General features: G+C 56.9%; 1 long non-coding RNA gene across 1 annotated transcript; it reads right to left on the bottom strand.

Moving 5' to 3' along the window:
* Window positions 1-147: 147 nt before the first annotated feature.
* LOC123579045 lies at window positions 148-10,358 on the bottom strand. Its single transcript, XR_006702603.1, has 2 exons — window positions 10,092-10,358; window positions 148-6,983 (listed from the first exon to the last, which is right to left on the bottom strand). It is a non-coding gene; the product is annotated as an uncharacterized LOC123579045 (long non-coding RNA).
* Window positions 10,359-21,076: the final 10,718 nt, after the last annotated feature.

The following is a 21,076-nucleotide window of genomic DNA, read 5'->3' as shown; positions in this document are numbered from 1 at the left end:
TTGGAGGTAAGGACTGGAGGGGGGTAGGAGGGGGACCCTGGGGTGCTGGTCATGTTCTCCCGGTTTTGGATGCTGATCATAGAAGTATGTTCAGTTAGTGAAAACTTGTCAAGCAGAATACTTACGATTTCTGTGATTTTTTTTTTCTGTATGTAGGTTCCATTCACTTTAACAAGAATAGGACATTAAACATGTCCTGGGCAGGTCCCTGGGTGGGATAGGATTTGCTTGGTGGGGCATGTGTTGCCTTATAGGGTCCTTACCCACTCCCTCCTGTCTCCACTCCCAGAGCTCAGACTGCCCCCACAAGGGGGGGGGGGGGAATGTCTTCACCACCCCAAGCACCTGATGCTTTCCACCACCCACCCTTTCCTTAGGGCTGACGACAGCTTCTTTGCTACCCCAGGATTGCTCTAGAGTGCAAATCTAATCCCCTTCCCCATCCTCAACTGTCCCGGCTCAGTGCAACCACGGTGGGGGGTGGGAGGGTGGGGGGGGGGTGGGTGAGGGCCAACCCTTCCCAGTGATATCTGGCAGGGAGACCATTTAATGAGTCATGAGTCATTTAACATCCGTGAGGTTGAGGGAGGGGAGTGGCTCATGAGCCCTCAGTGCCCACAGCTGTCTTGGGGGGCGGCTTGTCCCGACCCTGGGGTTCCTGGGCCCACTGGTCAGAAGAGAGAAATGGAGGCGAGGGGTGACTTTTGGGGGAGTCTGGGACTTTTGTGCCTTCCTGAGTTACCCTGTGTCCTTCCCTGGCCCCTTTACAAGCATGGCCTTGTGTACCTCCTGTTGGTGGTGGTGGGGGCTCTGTGGGAACCAGGAACGTTTGGAAACATGAAAAGTTGGGGTTTGGGCCTCTGCTCTGGAACTGGGCTCTCCTCTCCCTCCTGACGGTCCCAGACCTATCTTGCTGGCCAGCCAGGATGCTGGGCATCCCTCTGGCCCTGGCCTTCACTCAAGGACACCTGCTATTCCAAAAGATGCCACCAGAGGGCAGCTTCCCTATCCCTGGTTTGAACCCCGGTGGCCTGCCTCTTTCTGATGTCAAGCGATCTACGCCTCTGCTGGACTGCGTCCTACGGGGTTGGAGAGGGCAGAACAGGCTTTCTCAGACCAGGACCAACCTCCTGGGACTACTGGAGTCATCTGGGAGGTAGAGAGTCCTTCCCAAGGGCTGCCCAGGCTCCCTCCTGCTGCTGCCTGAGTGGAGAAGCTTGCCTCCTGGCCTGAGAGAGACAGGGGAGGCCCCCGGGCCTGTGGGTGCTGGCCTGGGTCAGGAAACTCATAGTGAAACCAGAGAGATCTTGTAGTGAAATTCATTCCGCGCAGCACACCTGCCTGGGGCGGGCCTGGGGAGGGACTGCAAGGCAGGAGAGCCGCCTGTGGTGGCGGTGTCGTGGGGAGGGCCCAGAGCCTTATCTGATGGGCCCCAGCCTTTCTCACAGCTCAGTGGAGCCGCCCTGACAGGCCGACCATGGCCCGGTGGGCAGGGGCTCTGCAGGCCCCGCGGGCCCAGGCGCCCCACCTGCCCAGTAGGCAGGGAGGCAGTGCGCCTGGGAAAGGCGCGGGCGGTGGAGTGGGTGCCACTGGAGTGGAGCGGGTGCCCAGGAAGGCCCCTCGAGGCCCCGGTGTCTCAAAACACCAAGAAATGTCAATACCAGTTGCAAAAAATTGGGGCAATCTAGGCGTGCCCTTCGAACAAACTCATACTTTTGATGTAAAAGTGTGACTGCACATCGCCTGGGACTGCTTGCATTTGAGAATGCATCAGCTCCTGGGACATGGCAGGAGGTCATTCCATGGGTGTGGACTATCTTTCGTCCTGTGGGTGGCTTGGGGGCCACGTGTGGAACATCACTGGGGGACCATACAGATCTGAATGTGACGCCCTGGACAGGATGGCTCTTTGGCTGCCCCCCCCCCCCACCGGACACACACACCTAGATCCCCCTCCTGTGGGGATGCCCCCTGCGCTGACTGATGCCAGGGCCGGTGGGGAGAACAGGGGGATCTGACTGCCTGGGGTTGTGGATGTGAGCTGCTCTGGAGAAATGGGGTCCCACTTCTCCAGGGATCCTGTCTGATAGGGCCTGCAGGGTCCCGGGTGCCCCCCAAAGGGTCTGAAGAGAAGCAATCTCAATGTCAGAGGGGTCCGCCCACCCTCAGCCCCTGGGCGCCCTCCTGAGACCGCCTCTGGGCACAAGGCACCAGCCACTCTGGGTGGGCTGGGCTGAGATCTGTCTCTGCTGCCCTGCTGCTCCCGAGCTGACACCTGATGTGAGTCACGGGGGGGGGGGGTGGGATGGGGGGACGGGGGGGTGCTGGGAGCCTCCAGTCTACCCAGCACCATTGCCAAGGGCCCTTACATCTGTTGGAACTCTTTCCGAAGATGAAGATGCTGTGTTTTCTTGGGGTTCATCTTACAGAAGAGAGGAGCATAAAGTGAGGACTCTCAGGGCCTCAGTTGGCTCCAGCCTGCCCTTGGGTGGAGGCACAGTTAGCCTAGCTAAGCCTGGCCAGGCTGTGGGAAAGGAACGGGCTGTTGTCTGGGGGAGATGTGGCAGGGCTGAGGGTCCCATGGGCAGCTTCCAAGTGGATCTTCCTTCACACCTGGGCCTCCTTCCCTTCCCTTATCCAGAGGACACCCTCCCTCTTCCGCTGAGGCAAGAACCTGGGGGGTCTCACCTCAACTCCTCCCTATGCCCCGCCTCCCATGAGCACCTAAATCTGGTCAATCCAATCAGATCCGTGGCCCCAATCTTATAATGTCTTCTTGCGAAAATAAAATTCACAGCCGATATAACTTACCTTCATAAGTTAAAAAATCGATACCGTGTTCTAACTTCGAAACCAGGGAGAAATAAAAGGAAAGTAATGAATAACTTCATAATGTGTATTCGATTATGAAAAATGCTTGGGTATGATCTCCAGAGGACTCAGACGCTGCTGGTGATGCAGGAGCTTCGCAGCCAGAGCTGCTGCAGACACAGACAGGGATTGGCACAGCCTCCCAGGCTCGGATGCCCGCGGAGGCCACTGCGTCTTAGGGATGTGATTTTACAAACCGGGGAGCAACGCTTGGTAAATTTCCAAATGAAACAAGATTCCATCTCTGCTAGGTTTTCATGCGTGTTGCATCCCTAAGAACTTCTGTGTTGGAAAGTGGAAGTAGCTTCCAGACTCTGATCAATACTAACAGAGTTTTCACCTACAGCAGGATTCCTCAGCCACGACGCTAGGGACAGGCTGCTGCACCGTAAGATGTTGGGCAGCGTCCCTGGCCTCCACCTGCTACATGCTGGTAGCAACCCCACCCAGGTTGTGACCATCAGAAACGTCCCCACACGTTGCCAAAGTTCCCCCAAGTGGCAAAATCACCCCCCGTTAGGAACCCCTGACTCATGTGAGTGTCCAGTGGAATATTTGCACGTTGTGTGGGATGCGGGTCATCTTGCCACGGGGCAGAACACTGCTCACATCCCAGGTCCCCACCACCGATGCCTACAGCACCCCATTACCGCAGCACCCAGCGATTTCCCCTCCGTTTCTGAAATGCCTATGGGAGCAGCAAGCCACTGCTGAGAGCTTCTCACCTACCTGGTTCTCGAATCCAAGGCAGGGCGGGCAGCCATGCCCAGAAGCCCCTTCCTGGCACACTCTTAATACCTACTGTTCTGAATTCTCCCTGGGGCCCTGTCACCGCCCCCTCTCTGGCCCCTGCAGGGCCATCTGGCCCATCCCCACCACAGCCCCCATTGTCTCCAGGCTCCGCCCGCCTCACCCCTGCTGCTGCTCCCTAATTCCAGCCTCCCCCTTCTCGTCTTTTCCTCACTCTTTCCCTCTGGGTTACCCTGGAGCTCCATTCAAGTCTGGAGGAGCTTTCTCTTCCAGAAGGAGGTGTCCTTCCTGGGAAGCCCTTCCTGAGCTGTCCCCTCCCCTGCACGGGCTGGGCCAGCATTTCCTTCCAGGTGTCCCAGTGCCCATGGGAGTATCCGGCCAGGCCACGTTTCTCCTCCGTCCCCCGCCCCCTCTCCACCACCTTCATCAGAGTCCGGCTCCAAAAAGGTGGCACGACTGAATCTGTGGTTCAGTTCAATTCTATTTTCATTCACGGAGGACTCCTGTACCCCACCACCACCACAAATCTGAAGGGGGTCATGCTAAGGGGTAACCTCTCCTGGGCTACACCATTGGAGCAGAGCAGCTTGGGAGCGACCTGGAATCTCGTCCCCCTGCCCAGAGCTTCTGCCCCTTCTCCTGTAGAAATGGGGGGAGGGGCAGTAGGTGGACATTGGAATTTCTCCGGCCAAAAGTGCCAGGGAAAGACCTGCTCCAATCCAAGTGGAGCTGGGGCTGAGGGAAAGCACTAGGGAGGCAGAGGGGCACCCTGATTCCTACCAGGGAGGAGCCTTTAAGAGGCTGGCCTCCAGGCCAGCCTCTGGCACCTACCCTTTGTGGAGCCTGAACTCCCAGCTCCGGAGGTATTCTTGGGGCACAGAGCATGGGCATGGGCAGTGGTCACAGGGACCTGGGCTGGACTTTGCCTCATTTGTCTCTCCCCCCCACAACTCTGCATGCCCCTGACCCAGGTTTGCACCACTCCTCAGCCCTGGGTGGCGACTCCATCCTGTCCTGTGGGTGTCCTGGCTGTTGGCACGCTTCCTCAGTGCCGTGCAGGGACTGGAGGCCAGGTTGGGGCGGGGGGGCGGATCAGGGAGGGGTGCACAGGTGGACAAGGCCCCGTCCAAGCTGTCAGGGTTGCGTGCACAGTGGTGAGGGACGTCTGGGTCCTGGGAGGAGGGAGGGAGAGACCCTGATCCCCAGAAGACTGGGAAGTGAGCTCCTGTCTCTGTTAGCGTTTGCCAGGTCTCAGTGCCCCCAGCTGCGAAATGGGGAAAGTGACGCTTGTCCTCCTGTCCTGGTTGCTGTTGGAGAAGGCGGAGGGCATACCTGAAGTTGGTCTTTTCAGGCCCAGGGGGCTCTGGGGTCCCAGGCCCCAGGCAATGCCCTGTGCTCTGGGTCATGAGTGCCCCATGCCTCAGTTGGTTGGGCCGCCTACCAGGCCTTTCCCCCAGTTCCTCAGGCTCCTCTTGGTGACGCAGGCAGCTTGGCCCTGGCTCAGCTGAGGTTGCTTTTGGCTGATGTGGATGTACCCATTCCTGGGCCTGGCCTGGCTCCCACACCCCTTTCCCCTGCCCACTGTCCTCAAGAGTCTCCCCCTGCCCCCCTCCCCACCTCATTCATGTGGGTCTTGCCTGTGAGCTGGCTCTTCCTAGGCTTCTAGCTAGGGTGCCAACCTCCTGGGTGCCAACCTCCTGGGTCCTTGCTGGTCCTCGACCTTGGTCTTGTGCTTCTGGTCCAGGTTTGTGAAGCCCAGTGGGAGGAGATGGGCAGAGAATCCAAAGTGTCATTGAGCCCTGCCCTCCACGCCTCCCTCCCCAGGGTGGACCAGCTGGTCATGACGCACCTGGGGATGGGGTGGGGCTGGCTGGCAGGAGCTGGTCTTGGCGGGCACTGGAGAAGGCCCTCTGCCCAGAGGGTCTCAAGGACACCCCCTTGGGCCCCTCGTAGCATTGTCACCATGTGTGGGAGGGATGAGCCTTGAGAGAGGGTGTGAGAGTGACTGTGTGGGCGGGAGCCCCAGAGAGCCCGCTGGGGGGACGGGTCCGTGAGAATGTGAGTAGGTGGAGACCAACGCCAGCGGTGCCCTTGCTATTTGGGACAGGCCCAGGGAAGGAGTTTTGGGATTGGGGACACAGTGCATCAGGAATACTGGCCACTAGGTGTCACCAGGAGCCCATGGGACAGAAGAAGGCTCCTGGTGAGTGGCCTGAGCCCCTTGTCTTCCCAGGTGTGCCCACTCCCACCGGCAGGGGCACTCCCTGGTCTGTCTGAGCATCCACCAGCAGCACTGAGCCGGTGGGGAGGCGGTGCCCCATCCGGAAGGAGACATTTTCCACGGAGGCGGCCCGTCCTACCTCCCGCCCACACAGACCCTGGCTAAGGACACAGCTGAGGGGGTGGGAAACAGCTCCTGGCCACCCGGCCCCCGCCTGGCCTTGCTGCTTTCTGCTGGCACCTCCAGGGGAGCCCTTTGACCTGCACCCTGGGCCTGCCTGCCTGGGGAAGGAGGAGGGTAGAGTCCCACTGGAACCTGCCCACCTCTGTCCCCACCCAGGCCCAGCTCGGCAACTGGATTCCCAAGGCCCCATTCAGCCTCCTTCAGACCCAGCCCCCACCCCCTGCCATGCACTCATCGATGCCCTTGCCCATGCATTCATGCAACGTTCAACAAGGACCTACTGTGTGCCCGGCACTGGGGATCCAGCCACAAACAGGACAACTGGACTCCACCCTATGGAGCTTGCGAGCTGTAGAATATTAAAGTCGCCAAATAAATTAACCAGAGAATGTGTGATGGAGATGCTGTCACGTAGGAAATAAACCATGAAGTAACTGGGAGGGCTAATTTGGGGGGGGGGGTTATGAACAGGTAAAGAGGAGAATCAGTCATGTGAACATTCAGGACAGGCAGCTGGAACAGCATGTGCAAAGGCCCTGAGGCAGGAAAAAGCCAAACCTATCAGTGAAACACTGAGGCCTTGTGTAGGGAGGGTGCAAGGATAGAGATTGGAGGGTGGGAGGAAACAGACCAGAAAGAGCTTCAGACCACATTGCCTTCTTCTCCCCAAGGACACTCAATGGGGAGAGGTCTCAGGGGCTATCCCTTCTGCAGGGTGGTGGAGCCTTCCTGCTGGAATGTGGCTGATGGGCCTGTTCTATTCAGAGCTCATGATGGCCACTGAAGAATAGGAGGGCCCTCGTGCGGGACCTGAGAGGACCTGGCCCTCATATCTCCGTGGGCTGGGAAGCAGGTAAAACCCCAAGAGGGCCTTTCCCCATTGGTCGAGGGCTCTCCAGAGCAGGGCAGGGCAGGGCTGGTCTGTCTCAGTTCCCAGGCTCCTGGACACTCTTCTTGGCTGAGAACAAAAGGAGGGGGTAGGTCAGTCAGAGGGATGGGTGCAGAGTTCCTGTCCTGAGTCTCTCCACTGCTCAACACCCTGTAGCATCTCTGTACCCTTCGGAATAAATCCAAAGACTTTCCCATGGCAATAGCCTTATATGCGGGCCCCTAATCCGGCTTACCTCATAAACTGTTCTTGTCCCCTGCTTGGCTCCAGACCCACTGCTCCTTGAGCAGGCACACTCCTGCCTCAGGGCCCCTGTCCCTATTGTTCTCTCCGCTTGGAATGCTCTTCCCAAATATCCTTAGGGCTCATTTCCTCACCTCCCTCAGATGTGCTCACATATCACCTTCTCGGGAAGTTTTCTCTGTTCATGCCTTTGCAGAGCACATCCCCAACCCCCTCTGTATTTTCTCCCCACAATGTCTTGCTTCTCTCTCCCTGACCACCATCGGAAAGTCTGTATGTTTAACTTCTTTCCTTTTATTGCCGCCTCCCCCACTACCTGCACTAAACAGTAAGCTCGGTGATCTGTTTTTTTCACTGGATCCAGCCCACCTAGCACAGTGGCAGCACACGGCAATAAATACTTATTGAGGGAGTGAATGAAGGAAGGAATGAATGGATGAGATGAGTGGGACAAGCCTACCCCCATCCCTCCTGGCCGCCACTGGACATCCTTGGGTCTTAGCCCCCATCCACCTCCAGCAGAGCCCCGAGGTCCCCAGGCTTTGTCATGCTGGCATGTCCTGCCATCAGCCCTGGAGGGAATTTTAGGGAGCTGGCCCCCATGAGGGGCTTCCAAGGACCAATCTAAGCTGGAAGTGGTGGGCCAGACTGGGGGCCACAGTGGCAGAGCCACTGACCATGGCACATCTGTTTCTGCTTTATGCTCCTGTGAACCGCAAACCCCATTCAAGGGCTTCAGGCCCCCCTGCCTGGTGTGGACTGTGGGCGTCGTGATGTGCCCGACAGGTTGCATGGAGCCACCGGGGGCACGTGGGAGGAGGCGGAAACCTCACAGCGGGGAGGGACAGGCCACAGCTGTCCTGCGTGCTCTGGGGGAGGAGTCGGTGGACTCTCAGGGGGAGAAGCGCTGGTATCAGGGTCTCTCTGGGGCAAGGCCCCTGGGAGCCCCTCATACACATGCCCTCTTACTGGAGGCTGTGAGTAAAAGGGCCCCACCAAAGGGCCAGGCCTCAGGGCACCCCAAGGCTGCTCACCTCTGAGGTGGATGCCGTCCCTGTGTAGAGCCTCTTTTGGTTTCCAAGAGGTATTGAAACCAGAACCACCCCCCCCCCCCCCGCCAAAGTAATATTGAACACCTAGCAGGAAATGATGGGTTGAAACTCAATGAATTGTTCTAAAAGAAGATCTGACTCCGGTACCCTCATAAACAGACTCCTAGAGCTGAAGGGTCAACATCTGGCCTAGGGATTTAAATATATTTTTGGAGAAATGTCTTCACAAGCCCAATACTGAAAAACAATGCTCTTTTGGGGAGGAAGAGGAGGCAGCACCAACTTTTGCGAACCCTTGCAGGGACCTGCGGGAACCCCAGGGGTTCCCTGGAACGTGGTTTGAAAATCAGATACACCCACCTACTGCTCACTGCGGTGAAGGGGGTCCTTCCTCCCCACAATGGCTTGTAAAGCCAGTCTGCCGTGCCTGATGTTCCCAGTAGGGGTCACTGCTCGGAGGTGGCCCCAGCCGGGCCTGGTGGCAGCGAGGACAGCTCCAGGCCCCAGTGGGCCACGGGCCTCAGCCTCGGTGCCAGTGACCTCTAGCCTAGGTATGCTCTGAGCCAGGGGCCACCGCATGCCTTCCCAGCGGACAGAGCTGCCCTCTGGCCCTGCAGCCAGCTTGGCCAGGGCTGATCAGGAGCCCTCAGCTGTAGGACAGCCGCCAGGGCTGGGGCCATAGGGACTGGTAAGGGTTTCTGGCTAAGGCCGGACGAAGCCATTCCAAGGGACAGCTGGAGTGTCTCTCCAGTCAGCACCTGGAAGGGGGCCAGGCCAGCCTCGGGCTCGGGCCAGACACATGTGAGTACACTCACACACACACAGAATGTGCCCACATGTGCCCACAGTTGCACGGTTCACACATGGATGCAAGTGCACGTTCACACACGTACCTGGTGCATGTAAACACACCCACCCATAACATGGATACACACGAGCGTGGACTAACAAGCATGTGGATGTACGTACGTGCGGATACACATGCACGTGGACACAGGTGTGCCCTCTCCCCCTCACTCTCCCCCCCCCCCCCGGGGCATGGATGGAGGAAACCCATTTGGGTCCAGTGTGTTCGGGGTGAGTTCAGCTGGGGGAGGTGGCCTTTCTCCCTCCAAGTCACGGCAGCGCCTCCTCTCCAGGCCAGCCTTGTCCCAGCCTGGACCCGTGGGTGGATGTGTGTGGGAGGAGTAAGGGGCAGCTGGGGTATCTGGCGGCCTCTGGGACATCTCTCTGGGGTGGGAGGGAGCAGGAATTGTGCCTGCATCCCGGGGAAGTGAGCTGGGCATAGGGCCTGAGGCGGGGGTGGGGGGGGGGGCGCTGCCTGACTCTGGAGGAGCTGTGCTCACTGTCATTTTGGAGCATTCCAAACCCACTCCCTAGGGCAGGTAAGATGTGGGAGGCTTTGCGGTTCACTGGGTTACAACCCCCTCCTTCGGGAAGTCAGCCCAGCCCTCAGCCCGCCGTCCTCTCCAAGGGGAGGTTGGGCTTATTGACTGTCATCTCAAATCTGAGAGGGCTTTGGGGGCTGGAGCACATGACCTCCTAGTCCTTGCTGTTCCCGGCCACACAGGCCCAGGCATGCTGGGCCATCAGCCCAAGGGTGATAACTGAAATCACCTGTGGCATGACAACTGGTTCCCCCGCCCGTCGAGGGACCTAGAGCCATGAGATGGCGCTCTGTAGCCCCCCAGCCCCTCATCCCAAGGAGCCCCCTCTGGGGTGGGCTCTCTTGAGTCCAGCTCGCTGACCAGCAGCCCATGCCCACAGCCCTGGGCAGGGGACACAGTTCTGTCACCTCCCCCACCAGATCAATACCTCCGAGCCTGCTGTCAGCAAATCTTTGACCTCTGACCCGGCCACACAGTGTGACCCCTGAACCTACCGGTCTTTCCACCAATCCTTGCTCTGGTCTCTGGGGTGGCTGAGGAGAGGTGACTCCCGGCTACGGCCCCGGCTGTGAGGGGAAGGGAGTGCGTGGCTGTCAGCCTCCAAGGTCCAGCCTCTTCTCTTCACTCCACACTCAGGGCCCAAGTCAGCGGCCGCCCCTGGGGCCCTCCCTGGTAGGACCTCCCTGGCCGGCTAATAGGCTGGGCCTCAGAGCTGAATATGCCAAACAACCAAGGGCTGTGAATGAAGGATTTGGAGTCCCTTCTGGGTACCTTCTGGGGCTCAGGGCCCCTGGGAGGTCAGAGGAGGGACTCCGGGCATCCTATCTCCTATCTGAGGCCGGTAAAGGTGTCCCTCCCTACCGCCTCCCCCAAATTGCAATGCATCAGGCCAGGGGCCTGAGCCTCGGAACCCCCATCCTTATAGCATGGGTCTGGCTGAGAAGAACCCCCAGGATAGGGAGAATGCAGCTGGGGATAGCATGTAGTCCCCATAACCCCCACAGCCGGGGCACCAGTCATAAGCCTCTGGGGGATTGGAGGGCCCCTGTCCTCCTATACAGGGGTCCCCCTTCCTGCAGCCAGTCTCCTGGACCAATCTGGGTCCCAGCAGCCCTGACCCGAGAATGAGGAAGAGGCTGATCAGAGGCCCCCAAAGTGCTCCCTGGCCCCATCCCCTTCAGCTGGGCCAGGAGGGTCACTGCTCTGGCCTCCCTGTCCTGCCCGTCCAGCCTGCTCCAGCCCGTTGCCCCATTGAAATCCCCTGAACGACCCTGCAAAGCAATTTGGGGAATCCTGGGCTCCTACGTGGACACCGGTACCTGAGACTCTGGCCTCAGGAGGTCTGGCCAGGACAACAGGACCACCAGGTCGCGCACCATGTCACCCTTACCTGGGTGCCTGTCTTTGGACCCGTGGGTGCCTCCATGCAGGCTCCTGCTTCTAAGAAGAGACCTCTCCCCCACACAGGTGTTCTGAGAGCACGGGGCCCAGCACCCCTCTGTCCTGGGTCCATCTGTGTCTGCAGCAGGGGGAGGGGGAATGGCCCAGAAGCTCCAGTGATGAGACGCCTCCCCCATGCCTCCCCCCCCACATACGCCAAGGTGAGGAAGAAGGTGGGTGAGGCAGGATGGACTTGGTGCTCCCCACCAAGATGGGAAGGCAGCTGAGGAGTACTTGGAGGTGTGAAGACATGCTGCCAATGAGGAAACCGAGGCTCAGAGAGACCAGAAGGGGAGTAGCCAGGAAGCGGGCTCAGGGTCAGGGAGTCCTCGTTTCTCCCCTGACTCCACCGGCCTCCCCCGAGATCTCCAGCAGCTTCCCCGGAGGAGGAATCCTGACCCACCGCAGGGCCCCCTCAGGCCCTGCCTATCTGCCTCCCTGGGCCATGTTCAGGAGCTGCGAGGGGCGGGCGTGTGGTCAGCAAGCCCTGAGGTCAGCGGGCGGGACGGAAGCATCCATAAGGCCCCAGCACAGCATTCTGAGGCCCTTGGCCACCCTGCTGCCCCATCCAGGCAGTTTTCTGAGCTGTCTGGGAGCCTCATTTCTTCTTTACTTGGGACCTGGGCCAGGCAGGTGGGAACAGCCATGGGGTCCAGGACTAGTGGCCGGGAAAAACAGCAGTGGAGGTCACCTGTGCCGAGCGGTCCCTCTTTGCCCGCCTTGGGCTAAGCCTGCTGCCCAGTGACCCCACCCAGGCCCAGGGAACTAAGTCTCAGAGAAAGGAGTGACAGCCCCCCTGGGAGATGGAGCTAGACTTGACCCCAAGGCTGGGAGTCGCAGGCCTGTGAATAAGAAATCCTGCCAGAAGTGCAGACTGAGCGATGAGGGTCAAGGGTCACAGGCTACTCTTCTCCCTGCTGGGGGCCCAGGACCTGCCTGGCCTGCAGAGAAGGGGCACGCGCCCCAGCTTGCTGGGCCTTTTCGGCTTTGGACAATGTGTAGACAGAAGAAGAGTGGGGTGCAGATAGTTCCAGAGCCCTGGTCTCTGAGGCATGCCCGGCCTGCCCTGCACCTCCGTGGGGACATAAGGACTGGGGACTCGGTGACCGCACAGGGGAGCCCAGGCTCTTCCTCATTCTAATGATCACCCCTGGGGCCCTTGCCGCTCCCCGCGGAGTCCCAGTGTTGGCACATGACATCCAGCCCAGATGGTCAAACCCACACTCTGACATATCCACACAGACCCACACCCCCTCCCCCCCCACACACACCACACATAGATACACATGTCACACTGACATGACCCGCAGACACACACAGACCAAGCTCTGACTTTGTCACACACACACAGGCTCACAGCAGCCAAGTCACCCTGTGGGATCCCTGAGGTCACACAGGTTCCCGTCCCAGAAGTTCCCAGCCCCCACTGGGCAGAACGTGGAGGTCAGAAAGGACCGGGTGTCCTGAGCTGAATGCCTGATGGGAGAAATTCAGAGGGAAAATGGGGGCTGCTGGAGGACCATGTCCCACAGGGTGTGGAGGAGGGGTGTCAGGGGCTTAAGGTGCCCTTTGTGGGGGGAGGCCTGGGTCTGTATCCCCCCCACAGCCTTCAGGAGGGGCACAGCTACCTCCTGGGGACTGCCTTGAGGGGCCTCTCACCCCCTCCAGGGCCAAATACCTCTCCCTCCCCCGCGGGGGATGGGTGCGCACCACAAAGGCCGGTCTTTGATTCCACACGTACCCTTTCATGGCTGATCTGAGGTGACCTGGCTGACCAACCCGGCTCAGATGGAGGGGCCCGTATCTCGTGCCCGGAACAAGGGGCCTGGGCAAAGACCCACCGTCTGCTTCTGGGCATGAAGAAAGCCTTTCCCAGACTCTGTGGCCAGGCCAGCCTTGGGTCCCGACCCTAAATTGGTGGAGATAGAGGTCCCTCTTGGAAGTCAGGGCCCCAGAGACCTCTGACCCACTGTCTCTGTCTGACATTCCATCCCTGGAGCCAGATTCTTCTGCTGTTTGTTACCCAAGGCTCCACTAAAATGTGAACGCCTCAAGGGCTATTCGGGAAGGGATTGAAGAGGGTGGGGGCGCTGAAGGCCAGTGGGGCCTGGTGTGGGCTGGTTCCCAGGAGGCGCTGGTTTTCATCAGTCCTCTGGGGGTCTTCCCAGAAGTCAGGCCTGGTGGGCAGTGGGATTCTGAAGCCTCAAGCCCGCTGTCCTCTCCTTGGCTGGGGCCCAGAATGGCAGTGACAGGTTTGCAGAAGGTGAAGCAGGAGCTGGGCTCCAGCTAATGCGATATTTCCTGGGGTGGCCTCCCTGCCCCCACCCCCCCGGCAGAGTAGGGCAGTTACTGCCCATTGAGGGTCACCACTGCCCGTGTCAGTCACTGCCAGCAGAGGGTCAGCAATGGCAATGGGGACAGCCACTAGGTCTTTGGAGCAGGGAGCTGGACACGCAAAGATAGCAAAGGTCTTCAGGGTTCCTGAGAGGAGACCCCTGCCGGGTCCAGGGTCCAGCCCTAAGGGATGCTGAAGGTGAGGGGGCCCTTCTCTTAAGAAGCCCCCAAGCCTGGGTCAGATTGGCCCCCAGCCCTCCTCCTGGCCGGCTGCCCCAAACTCTGGCCCTTCTAGAGGGTGGCGGGCCAGCTTGTCTGCATGGGAGTTATGTTCGCAGGCAGGATGGGATGAAAATAGGATGTGGTCTCCAGTGCCAGGTGGGTGCCGCCTGTCATTCTCCCCGGGTATGGGGGTGCCTGCTCCCACAGGGCCTGAGTCACCCACCAACGGCTGCTGGGAACCCTGTGTCCAGCCTCTGAGAAACATTGCGGGTTCTCCAGCCGGACGCCCCCAAGGCCGACTCAAAGGTCCACACGCTCTGGCCTTGGGTCCCAGTTGGTCTGCAGCCACCTCTTGAACCTTCCCTCTTTGGGGCACCCATTAGGAACCAGACTGTGCCAAAGGCACCTGCTACTGTTCCAGTTCATCTCCCCAGGATCCTTGCCAGGCAGGCCTGTGTTACAGGGGAGGAAGCCAAGGCCCAGAGGTCGGTTCAGGGTCCCAGAGCCAATAACTGGCAGTTCCAGGACTCGAATGTAAGACCATCTCAGCCAAGGATCCAATTGTAAGGAGGTTGAGGCCCAGCCTTGAGGGGTGATTCTTGAGCCAAGACTTGAATGACTGGAAGGAGCCCACCAAGTCAATAGAAGGGGGAAGTGTGTACCAGACAGAGGGAATAGCTGGGACAAAGGCCCTGTGGCAGGGACAGGTTTGGAGTGTTTGAGGAATAGACAGGAGCCAGGTAACAGTGGTTCTAAGATGTAGGCCACATCTGCCAGATGACCTGAGTCATCTGAGTCCCTAGATCGAAGTGATGTGGGCGTCTGTCCTCAAGGCTGTGTTGCCACTTCAGGTGCAGTCAGGAAAGATGTGCTGGACCTCACAGTGAGAGGACAGTTCCTGCATCCAAGGATTGGTATGTCTTAGGATGAGGACATTCCCCCCACGTCTTCCCAGAGGACAGGCTGGAGACAACAGGAAGTGACGACAGAGGGACTAGACCACAATAGATGGCTGACCCGTCATCCTCTGTGCTCCAGGCCAACCCACGGGACCCTCTGGCCCCCCCGTCTCAGGCACTGAGATGAGAGCTTCTCAGAGCGGTTGGAGCAATGGTAGGTGTTCTGGTTCTCCGGAGCCATCGGAACCTTTCTCTGACCAAGTGCAGCTGGAATGTGGCTGATCCTATGGACAGCCTCGGATACTGAGCAGTTCACGCTTCCTGCCTGCCCACCAGGGAAAGGGAGCCATAGAGCTGGTGTGGGAAGCACGGGTGAGTTTCCACTAACCCAGGGTGGGTGTCTCATAGGGGAAGAGAACATAGAAGTCCAGACAGAAATGACCTAAGATAGTTTATAGGGGAGTTCACAGGGAGAGAAGTTGTATCTGGTGAGGGGCTGGGGAAAACACACCAAAGAGGTAGCATCTGAGAGGGGAGCCTAAAGAATGGGTCAGGTGGAATTGAGGGAAAGGGTGGCTCTCCCCAGAAGCCAGCATGTCTCCAGGGATCAAAGGGTCATTTTGTAGCTTTTGACCCTACTAGCATGATCTTATCAGATCCCAGACACAGAGAGGCTTCTCGGGCTTCTCTTGGCCACTTTACCTAGTTCTTCTCTGGACTGTATCTCAGTCTCTGACCTTGGCTTTCGCCACTTTCCTGTCTAAAGGATCCAAAGTGAGGCTACCCTGCAAAAGACCAGTCTGGCCCGGCCTGCACCACCACCCATGACTTGGTTTGAAGACTTCTGATCTAAGGAAAGCCACTTTCTCACCACAGATCCTGAGTCATGCCCAATTCTTTATGCCACTCTAGTTTAGTAGAGTACAGGATTCTTGGTGGGAAGTTATTTCCCTGAGCACCGGGAAGACATAGTTCTCTAGTTCTCTGGTATCCATTGCCGCGGACGAGAAGTCTGTGGTCAGTCGAAATATCACTCCTTTGTCATAATCCCTCATTTCTTCCTCATCCACAAACTTACCTCGTTTTATTATCCCTCACTTTATTGCCCTTTGGAGATACTGGTTTTTTGTTTTTTGTTTTTTTTTTATAAACTGAAGGTTTGTGACAACCCTTCATTGAGTGGGTCTAACCGCCATTTTTCCAACAGCACTTGCTTACTCTGCGCCTTTGTGTCACATGTTGGTAATTTTTGCAATGTTTCAAACGTTTTCATTATTATTATATTTGTTATGATGATCAACGATTATGACTTCCTGAAAGCTCAGACGATAGTACACATTTTTTTTAGTAATAAGGTATTTTTCTTAATTAAGGTATGTACATTATTTTTTATTAAAAGTTTCTTTAAGTTTATTTATTTATTTTGAGAGACAGCAAGTGGAGGAGGGGCAGGGAGAGAGGGGAGAGAGAGAGAATCCCAAGAAGGCTCCGCACTGCCAGTGCAGAGCCCAATGAGGGGCTCGAACCCACAAAACTGCAAGACTACAAGCCGAAGTCAGGCACTTTTTTTTAAATTTTATTTTTAATTTTTTAAAATTTACATCCAAATTAGTTAGCATATAGTGCAACAATGATTTCAGGAGGAGATTCCTTAGTGCCCCTGACCCATTTAGCCCATCCCCCCTCCCACAGCCCCTCCCGCAACCCTGTTTGTTCTCCATATTTATGAGTCTCTTCTGTTTTGTCCCCCTCCCTGTTTTTATATTTTTGTTTCCCTTCCCTTATGTTCCTCTGTTTTGTCTCTTAAAGTCCTCATATGAGTGAAGTCATATGATTTTTGTCTTTCCCTAATTTCACCTGGCATAGTACCCTCTAGTTCCATCCACATAGTTGCAAATGGCAAGATTTCATTCTTTTTGATTGCCGGGTAATACTCCATTGTATAGATATACCACATCTTCTTTATCCATTCATCCATTGATGAGTGGCCCCTTACATACTTTGGCTATTGTTGATCGTGCTGCTATAAACATGGGGGTGCACATGTCCCTTCGAAACAGCACACCTGTATCCTGTGGATAAATGCCTAGTAGTGCAATTGCTGCATCGTAGGGTAGTTCTATTTTTAGTTTTTTGAGGAACCTCCGTACTGTTTTCCAGCGTGGCTGCACCAGCTTGCATTCCCACAAAGTCAGACACGTAACCAACTGAATCACCAGGCACCCAGGTATGCACATTTTTTAAAGACACAATACTATTGCACACTTAAGAGGCTATGCTACAGTAAAAACATACTATTATATACACACTGGGAAACCAAAAAATTCATTTGACTGGCTTATTGCAATATTTGCTTTATTGCAGTATACTGCCATATCTCTGAGGTATGCTGTACTTTTAAGATTGTCCTTTTGTCTTTTGCGTTTTGTAGTTTTACTATGGTGTGAATTAATTTTTACTTATCATTCTTAGGACCCAATGTGAGGACTCATTCTTTAGTTCTGGAAATTTCTCAATCATTACATCTTGATTTTTTCCTGTTTTCACCCTGTGGAATTCTTATGATATGTATGTTAAATCTTCTTGGACCATTTTACTTTGTCCTCCAAGAAACTTTCAGTCTCATATTTTTTTTATTTTTATATCTCTGTGCTGTATTTCATGAACTTTTCTTAGATGTGTTTTTTAATCCTCTCATCCACCACAACTAATTTGCTATGAATCCATCCACTGAGTATTTTACGTGGCAATGACTATTTTATTTCCTTAGAAATCTGTTTTTTACGTTTAGATAATATTTTGATTATGTTTTCTACTCTCTCTTCTATCTCCTTGATAACTTAAAATATATATATTATGTAGTCTTTTTCAAGTTGTTCTAATGCCTCTAAATCTAAGATCTCCTGCTGACATAGTGGCTTGCTTTTGGGGGTCATTCATAACCTCTTTTTATTGTGAGCTCATCTTCATTGGCAATCATTTCTTCCCCCTGTGGTAATTATTGGTAATTATCCTGGGCTGTGGAAGTACCCATACCAGGTGAGTGGGAAGTAAGTTTCTTTCATGGTCCTGTATCTGCTTTTGTGTTATTTTCTAGGTTTGGGGTTCTAGAACCCCTGGATTGCATAATTTGAATCCTACATTTATTCATGGCTCTGGCTAGGGTTTTGCTTTCTCCAAGGTGGCTACTTTTTCCCACTCCAGAGGATGAAAAGCTTCATTGCACTGTCTTGGGTCAGCTTTGCAAGTCCCCTTTGTATGGGACAGTCTTTCCAGGCCTGGAGCTTCATGGAAGGGCTCAGTTCCAGCTCACCACCGCAGGGAGTCCCAGGCACATATCCTATCCTTGTCTCCTGCCCCGATTCTGACGTCTCTCCCAGTCTCTCTGTCCTATGACCCTAACTAACTCAGTACCTCCATGGTCCTAAGGTGACTCAGTTCATACCCCACGGTAGTACATCTTGACCTTCTCTTCAGTGAAACCTCCCAGCTTCACCAGGGGCTCCTCTCTCTGGCCCCGGTTTCTGTGGCACAGTTATGCCCAGAACCTCAGAGGGAGCCCTACAGCACAGATTCCTCAGACACACCCTCTCACTTCCAAGAACCCCAGACTCTGACCAGCTACCGTCACTTCAGTCCATGACCTTCTAGCACAAAACTGTAAAACAGGCCAGTTGAGCCCTTGAACTTTCTAGCCATGGCAGCCAGGGCCTTCCATTGTCCCTTTCTCAGTGGTTCTTGACATGAGACAATTTTGTCCTCCCAGGGAATATCTGGCAATATCTGAAGACGGTCTTGACTGTTGCGGCTGGTGGGGAAATGTTACTGGCATCTAGTGAAGAGAGGCCGGGGTTGCCGCTAAAGATTCTAGAAGGCACAGAACAGCCCCAACACATAGACTCAGCCTAGAATGTCAATAGTGCTGCTGCTGAGGAACTTTGAAAGCTGCTTCTGCCCTTTCTTGCAAGTGGGTCCTGAATCCTCAGGGCAGGAGCCCTATGTTCACTAAGGGATGAAGGCGGAGGGGAGCAGCCCGAGACCCTGGCCCCAGGGTATTCCCACCTCGGGGTTCAGAGGTGCCTCAGGACCTGCCGCAGGCTGAGAGTGCATCTATGGGAGGGTGAGTCTTATGGGAGCAGATGTGCGGACCGCTCCTGGCTGGCACACAGAGCCCCCTCTGGGCCAGGAGCTAGGGTGCGTCACACACAGTCTGCCCTACCTGCCCACGAGGCCTCCTGCTCGGCTCCCTCCCCAGTGCAGCCTGCACGCGCTGGCCACACTTCCCTGTGTGATGTGGGGAGCAGGCATGCGGTCGTTGGAGCAGGCCAGGCCCTCCTGGGGCGGGTGAGGACATATCTCTGGTGCCATCTTTCCTGTTCTGATAAATAACTGATCTGTGGTTGAGGCAAGAAGGTCACCTCTGCCCAGGGAAGCTCAGGAACAAGCCACTTGTGACTGGTGGGAAGAACGTAGGGGTGGGGGCAGCGGGAAGTCTGCCTTCCCTGGCCACCAGGCTGCTGGGGGCAGATTTCAGAAAAGGGAAGTGCTGAGCTGGGGCAGCGCTTCCTGTGGTCGCCGGCAGTCAGGGCATCGGGGCGGGCATGGCAAATCAGAGGGGTGCCTGCCCTGCCCCAAGAGGAGGCGAGGTGAGCCTTGCCTGGTCAGCAGGCCTGGGCCAGGAGGCCCCGGGCTGGGCACAGTCTGCTGCTGTCCTTCGCTGGTCCGGACTGGGCGTCCTGGGGAGGGAGGGACTTACTGAAACACCATGGGCCCTGCGGGACCCCTGTTTGGGAGCCTCCCGGAGCTCCCCCAGGACTTGGTCATTTGCCCCCCGCCTCTCCTGATCTCTAGACACCGCCTGTCCTGTTCACGCACCTATTCTTTCTGCCCATCTCTAGACACTTGAGGGAAGGTTCCCTGACCCCCTTCCCTCCTGGGAAGCTCTCAGCGCCTGGCCTGGTTGCTCTGGGGAACCCCCTTCTTCCCAGAAGGGACGCCCGGGCCCAGGAACCTGCACTGTGCCTCCGGTGCCCCGCAAATGGGCAGCTATCTGTACTTTCTGTCCCTTGTACAGATGGGAGGGGGCTAGAGCAGGGGCCTAGTTGCAAGGGAGGTGGCCAGGCCTCCAGAGTTCCCGGAGCCCATCTTCCCTCGCCTGAGCATCACAGAGCAGGAGCCCAGGTGCTGAGCCTGGAGCAGCGCCTGGCCTGGGAAGGGAACAGGGGGAGACTGGCTCCCCTCCAGGCCCAGCAGGGAGGGCTGCCGGCCCCCTGCTCACTGGTCCCTGACACCTTCCTCTGGCTTGAGTCCCACCCCGCCCCACCTTGACTTTCCAGCCTCACTCTGGCCCCACCAGACCCCATCAGGATATAGATAAACCCAGGGGGTGGGAGCTACCCGGCCCCTTTGGCCCTGACTGAGCCCCGTGGGCAGAGAGCACGGCTCCCTCAGCCCCCCCCACCGTGCAGCCCACAGACCCAGCTGCCCCTCTTCTCCTCCTGAGGGTCTGAGAGCCGGGGCTCCCTGGGAGGTGAGAGTGGGGGTGTGGTGGGGTGTAGGGGCTGGAGCTGCCACTCCTGCCTCCCAGGTCCTGGCAGGGTTGAGTCCACAAGACCAGCACCCTGCCCCACCCTGCTGTGCTCTGCCTCAGTCTCCCTCATGTGCTGTGCTCTGGGAGGACCAGGTCAGCCCTGCCCCCACGTCCTTGTTCTACCTTTGCCGCCCCTTTTCACCCTCCCCATCTCTCTTGACCTCGGGTCACCTCTTCTCCCTTTCTCTGTCTCTCACACTGTCTCTTCTGTTTTCTCTTTAGTAAGTTCCTCCTGCCCCCGGGACCCTCAGCCCCACTCTGTATATATTTATACATCTGTCAGTCTGTCTGCCTGTTGCTTTCTGTGTTTCTCTCCCTCCTTATCTCTCTTTCCCATCACCCCACCCTGACCCTGGCTCTTCTGTGTCTGTCTCTATCTCCCTGTCTCCCTGTCTCTCCTCTCCCCCTGCCCTCCACACTCACCCTGTCCCTGATCTTCCTCAGTCTCTGTTGTCCAGGGCCCCCCGCCCCCGACGCCCCCCCCCCACCGCAGGCAGCTTGGCCCCAGGCTTGGCAGGACCTGCCGGGGCATTTCTTAGCTGCCCATGGGCCCTTATCCTGTTATCAGTTGGAAATGAATCAGAGATTAGGAAACGGGGGAGTGGGGGTGTTATCGCCCTGTACACACGGGGTTCTCAGCTAATCTCTGGCGGCCCCAGGTTCGAGAGGAAATGCAGTTGCAACACCGAGCCCTTCTTACCGTCACTGTCATGTCCGCTGCAAGGCTGTGGGGACATGAGGTTGGAGAGGGGAGAGGGAAAGGACTGGGGCTCTAGCCCGCTGCAGGCGTGTGCACACTCACACCTGTGCACGTGTGCACACACACTCACAGGCAGGCATGCACAGGGGAGCCTCTTGGACCTTCGCACGCCTCACCTGTCACCAAGCCTTACACCTCACCCTCCCGTCACCTCTGCAAGCCCATCCCGGGGCCCCGGCCGCTGTCACTGCTCACTGGGTGGCTGCTCAGGCCTTGTCCCTTGCACCCCAACCC

The sequence above is a fragment of the Leopardus geoffroyi genome, chromosome E2 (assembly GCF_018350155.1).
Source record: "Leopardus geoffroyi isolate Oge1 chromosome E2, O.geoffroyi_Oge1_pat1.0, whole genome shotgun sequence".
Taxonomy (NCBI): Eukaryota; Metazoa; Chordata; class Mammalia; order Carnivora; family Felidae; genus Leopardus; species Leopardus geoffroyi.
This window is presented reverse-complemented; position numbering and strand designations above follow the sequence as displayed.